This window comes from Crocodylus porosus, unplaced genomic scaffold (genome assembly GCF_001723895.1).
Source record: "Crocodylus porosus isolate Cpor-Errol unplaced genomic scaffold, CroPor_comp1, whole genome shotgun sequence".
Lineage (NCBI taxonomy): Eukaryota > Metazoa > Chordata > Crocodylia > Crocodylidae > Crocodylus > Crocodylus porosus.
Window position 1 is genome coordinate 176,317,822 of NW_017728906.1, and position 5,981 is coordinate 176,323,802.

The following is a 5,981-nucleotide window of genomic DNA, read 5'->3' on the forward strand; positions in this document are numbered from 1 at the left end:
GATGTACTTATCTTTCAGTCCTCCAGACCCCTGCTGGACTGGCTGTTTGCCTGCTCCAAACCCGGCTAATGCTAGTGCCCACCAACGTTTGTTCAACTCTCAGTGTGGCAAGTCCCTTAGAGTCTTCTTGCAAAGCCACTGATATGGAAGGAGTCAACCCGGCCTATGTGATGTGCATTGGGCCAAGGCCCATCAAGTAAAACTGTGAAAGCCTCTCTTAATATGGGGGTTACTAAGTTCACAAGTGGACAGCAGAAGAAGAAAATGGGGACAGAAGGGAAGGTCAGAGGTTTTAAATGAGTGCACCAAAAGTGGAGAGGGCACAACACCAACCAGAGCATGCTGGACAGCACCCACTGGCCCTTGAACAAGTGCAAGGAGCCAGTGCACACTGCCCAGTGAAACACAGCCCGGAGATGGGAGACTAGACACCAGACTAGACGCCAGAAAACAGCCCTGCAGTCCCTAGTTGTCCTTGCGGCCAGAGCCTTTTTCCGGGTCAAGTATATTTCCAGCTTGGCCAGAGCCAGGAGGAGGTTGACTAGGAGGTCCCGGGATTTGATGGGGCCATGGACAGGGAGTGTGTAAAAGAAAAGGTGTGGGGAGTACAGCAACCAGAACCAAGCAGGAGATTCTGGAGGAGGTGGTGAAGGGGCTGCAGCCTGCCACAGTGCAGGCATGCATATGCCAGGGTCTTTCTGTACTTACACAAGGTGTTAGGGAAGTCTGAACTGTGCCAGGTACATGCCTGTGGTGGCAGCTCCATGGAGGAGCCAGCAGCTAAAGTCTCTGGGGAGTCAAATAGGCCTATTTGCCATGTTAGGGGTTCATGAGCAAATGGCCCACCAAGTGGGCCAATAAACCCCCCTCAGAAAGGGAAGCTACTGGGAAAGTGGCAGCTAAATTCTTTGGGACAAATGATAAGAAAACAGGGATGGGACTGAAGGTCAAAAGTTTAAAGCCAGTGTGGTAAGGTGTGGAGGGGACCCCAGGCAGAGCACACTGGAGGGTGCCCGCTGGCTCTCAGATGAGTCCAAGGAGCCAGTGGACACTGCCCAGTGAAAATCTGTTCAGACGTGGGATTGTGCCAGCGACAGGAAAGCAGCCCCACAGTCCTTGGGGGAGGTCCTCCTGGCCAGAGTCTCCTTCTTGGTGAGATATATTACTAGTTTGGCTAGGGCCAGGAGGAGCCAGCAGCTGAGGTCCCTGGGGAGGGAGTCAACCAGGACGCTGATTGCTGAGAACTGTAGAACTGGCCCACAATAATTTTCAATCACTTGTGCATCTTGGAAAACAACTATCCCATTTTCATAGTGAAGCAATATTCTTATCTGAACTGTGCCATAAGTATATGCATTTTGCAAGTTAGACTTTAAATACAGCAATTTATATTTTCTCAGATTGGATTATGGGTGTATTTTGGCACGCTGCTGTGTTTGTCTGTGAAGGCATACCTAATCTTTTGTGATTAATAACATATATTTTCTAGATAACATGTATTTTTCAGTTGCCACAGTAAATCAGCCCCTTAAGTGTCTGAGAGTGTGGCTTGAATGAGAGTCCCTTCCACACTTATCCCATGTGAAGTTTGTACCTATCTTTAAGGTAACATAATTAATGCATCCTCTAACTTTTGATTTAATCTAAGTGAGTCAATAATCCCATAGTAAAATTTACTCAAAGTGGTAAACAAGCTACTATAATCCTCCCTACTGTTAATTAACACAATCAAATGAATCATGTTTGTTTCTCTCACCATTACATGTGTAAGGCAGAAGTTCATTATCACCAGCCCATTCTGTCATGGACAGTTGTTTTCATTTGCTGAAGTTTTTAATTTCTAAAGTTACTTCTTTGCTTCTTCATGTGTTGCAAGGAGTCTTTCTGGATTGATTTCTCATCTTTCTTAGGGGAGCTTATTATCTGGCATCCTCAGAATATGACCAGGTTTTGCTGGTACTGTTTGCACAGCTCCCAGTAATTGTGCCCATTCTAGGATATTGACATTATTCTACCTGCCCGTTTTCTCTGAATATTTGGCATTAATATCTGAGGATGCACAATGACAGCTGATCATTTTTCTTTGGTAGACTTTTGCTCTTCCGCACCTCCGACCTATGTAGGAGTGCACTTAATACCTTACCACATAAGATTTACATTTTAATGCAAATGCTGAGGATATTAGATTTCCATATTGAGCAGTGCTTCCAAGAAAACGTTGCCTTACCTTGCCCACTCGGGTCATTACATTAGACATGCAGGTACCTGAGTTATAAAAGGTGCTGCCCAGAAAAATAAGCTCATCAACAGTATTCAAGGCTACTCCATTTAGAACAATGGAATCGGGCAGGGCTGTACTGATTCTCATAACATTGTTAACTTGTTGGTTTTAAGACCCTAATTGTTTATGAGGGCACAGAAAAATGGGTACTTTGTGCCCAAAAACTTGTCTAAAATCTTTCTCAGTTATACTGGTGGTCCAATGCAAGATACAAAAAACCCTTGCCTCTTGTACATTTCCTGGACTGTTGCAGCTGCAACAACACCGGAGCTCTAATTGTTTATCAGTTCTAACTAGGCTGTTGATCTCTTCCTGCATTTAATTTATCAAAATATTCATGAGGCAAATAACACCTGCAAAAGTTTAGCTCTCCAACTACTCGATTTACATACATAATTCCAGTTTTCATGCCAGCAGTTTGTCACATGGCAAAGTTGATGATTGACGCCCAACAAAAAAGGAAAGAGAAAACACCTTTGCCTAACTCCTGAGGTATGCATCTGTCTTGTCTTATGAGACAAATTTGTGCTGAGTGAGGCACCAGCTTCTTGAACATCTCTGAGTGTGGCTGTAGAGCCCAATTATTGAATGACTGTCCCTTCTGCATTTATCACCTGTGGATTTTGTGTCTAAGAGTCGTCCTGAATGTGGTGCAAGGTTCTACCTGAGGTTTCTTCTTTCCTCTTCATAAACAAATTGGTCAATTCCTGATTAGACAGGTGGCAGTACTTTTGGCATTTTAATGAAGATTTTGCAAGATCTGGATTATTTTACAGAGAAATTGGTAGATTTCTAGTATATATCAGAGACTATATCTACACTGTCAGATGTTTCTGAAAGTCAGTTGAAGGCCTGCAATAGCTGCCATTCATTGTTTTTGTTCTGTAACAACACACAGAGTTAAAATATAATCAATGCAAGAGTAGGCAGGATGAAAACAAGTTTACTTGTTCATGAAATCTAGCTCAGCAGCACTGTGAATTCTATTCAGAATAATTGTACAGAACAGTTTCCCTGACTAGTGTGATCCCAAGCCAGTTGTTATGGTTGTTTAAAGCTGTTTTCTTAAGCAATTTTATGATGATTCCTTTTTCCCTTCTTCTAGAGGTTTCTGTCTCCCATAGCTAGTGAGGAATGGCATAGGAGCATTTTTCAGTTCCCTTTGCTGTTTGCTTCAAGCAGATCTGCAGTTACTTTATCTTGGTCTGCTGCCTTGTTCTTTGTTTTGTTGACAGCTGCTTTAGTGCCCCCAAGGTGATTTCCTTGTAATTAACACTGAGTTCTTTCATCTTATCTACATTGTAAAAGCTAAGTTTGTTTCAGGAGGAAGCCTGATTAATATATAATGGAAGTGCTTCACCCATCTTTTTGTTTTGGTTTTAGGGATGCTGAAAATATTTCCATGTTGGTCTTCGATAATCTCTTGTAACTGCCCAGTCACCCATGGACCTTTTTGTAGTTTGGCATAGTGATCTCATTATCTCCTTTTTTGATTGCTTTTTTAGTGATCTCATACCTCCTTTTTTGGTTGTTTTTTTAGTGTCTGGCTACATTTATCAATATGCTCAATGTTTTACTAGCTTATAAGTTTCTCTAGATTCTTATTTTCAGTTGTTAATTTAGGAATATATGACTGGCAAGGCCCACCTGGGTCATGCAGGCCCATCAGTCATGTAGTAGATACCAAGTTTAGAGGGGTTTCACAGGGTCATCCATTCTGCTACTGCAGGACCCAGGCTTTTAGCCTCTGAAGTGCCATGACATTTAAAGTGACATGTAAAGTGATATAAGCCCAGGTGATCCTAGAAAGTGAAGCATCCCTGACAGTACACCAGAAGGCAAATTTTAGGACCTACTTCTAAGGTCGTAAGCTGGGGAAAAGTGTGCCATCACTTTAGTAATGACATAAACGATAAGGGAAAACATAACCTAAACGTATCAATTCAAAAAGAGTGATGTAAGCAGTAACTGTCCGGTTTTTAAAGAAGACGGGGCTAATTTGCACCTCATAGACTAACTAAATCAGAGATGTGTAGCATGCACAAAGCAGCGCATCAAATAAGAGTGCAATGAATACTAAAGACAGAATGAAGGAAGGGGAGAAGGAGGCAGTGAAGAGATGTTGGGAGAAGGAGATAAGTAATAGACCCTTAAGGACAAAGGAATCACAAAAGCTAATACAGTAATGACATAATTCATACTCCCTGTTTAAACCATAATTAAGACAAACTGGTTTGTGGGTGATTTCTTGTTCCACAATGTCATATTCAGGTTTGTTTTTAAAGTTTATGTGGTCTAAGAACAGCTGCCGTGAAATCAGCGATGGGATAATCAGGGGTTAACGTGTTCTGCCTCAGGCCTGGGTGTCTTTCTAGAACTGGTGTCAGATCAGTGCCCATCCTTTCATGTAGAAATTGTCCCCTGTCTCCAATATAAGCAGCAGAGACAGAGGGGCCCTGTAAGCAGGTAATGGCATATGTGATTTCAGTAGCATTGCAGGTAAATGAACCTCAGATGTTATAATCCATATTATTTGGTTCAGTTATGATGTGGTCTGTATTGATGAGGGGACACAACTTGCATCTGGGCCTGTTGCAAGCAAGGCCTGGTGCCTCAGTGAGGATAGGAGTTGGGTAGCTTGTTGCTGGAGAGGTGCTGTTTTGAGGTTTGGGAGCTGTCTGTAAGCTAGGAGAGGTTTGTACTCCACGACTATATTGAGAGGAAACCTGTTCCAGGAAGGGTTGAAGATCATTAATGATGAGCCCAAAGTGTTCAAGGTGGGGGCTGTAGGTGACAACTGGTTTTTAAAAAGACATTTTAGGCTTGTAGTTGTTTCTCTCTGCAGCATTTAAATCAGAAATGCATGCTGGGGTGAAAAATCTTATAAAAGGGTAAGCCTGTATAGGAAACTAGTGGGAACTGGAAAGTTAGAAGCTGCTTCTGGAGAAAAAGGTTGTTATAGAAAATATTTTAGCCAATATTGTGTGTCTCTGTGTGTGTCTATGCGTCTATAATAATGCAAACACTGAAAAAACTCAAGTGGACTTGACCCAGTCATTAGTTTTTGAGTCACCAATCAGTGTTCAGTTTGAGAAGACCTTCACCAAATCCAGTACTAAACAGGCTGCCATCTAGCATTCATGTGTAGTGTCCTTTGTAGCACCTCAGTTACAGTGTGGTATCTCAAAAGGCTCAGACATGATTGGTCTTGGCACTGTGAACCATGGCACACTTGAATCTGTTAACATGCTTCCATGGTAGCTGGGGGGGCTAAAAGCTGTTCATCTAGCCTGGTAATGGTGTGAAAGTTCCTGATAGTGACAGAGGCCAGATAGCAGCCATTCTGTCTACCACTCTTAAATGGTGGTATTTTTAACTGTATAGTGTACAGCAGTTTCCTAAAAGTGCTTGTACTACTATGCAGTATATAAATAAAATCAGTCAGTATTTTGACACATTAACAAATGCCAATCTGCTTCATGAATGCTTTATGCATCATAAATGCTTCTTTGTTATGTGACAAGGATTTCTTAGAATGCAATCTTTTATTGGACCAACTGCATAGAATTATCTTCGTTGCTATCTGCAATTTAAGCTGAATGATTATTGAAAGATTGTGCATAATCATTTGCAGTTTTGAAAATAAACCCCCCACAAACCTTGTTCTTAAGATTATGTGCATATTTTTAAAAGAACCAAG

The 5,981-nt window shown here is 41.9% G+C and overlaps 1 protein-coding gene across 1 annotated transcript in view; it reads left to right on the plus strand.

Moving 5' to 3' along the window:
• MSANTD4 (Myb/SANT DNA binding domain containing 4 with coiled-coils) overlaps positions 1–5,981 on the plus strand; it is a 28,281-nt gene that overhangs the window by 927 nt on the left and 21,373 nt on the right. The gene's annotated exons all lie outside the window — the stretch shown is intronic.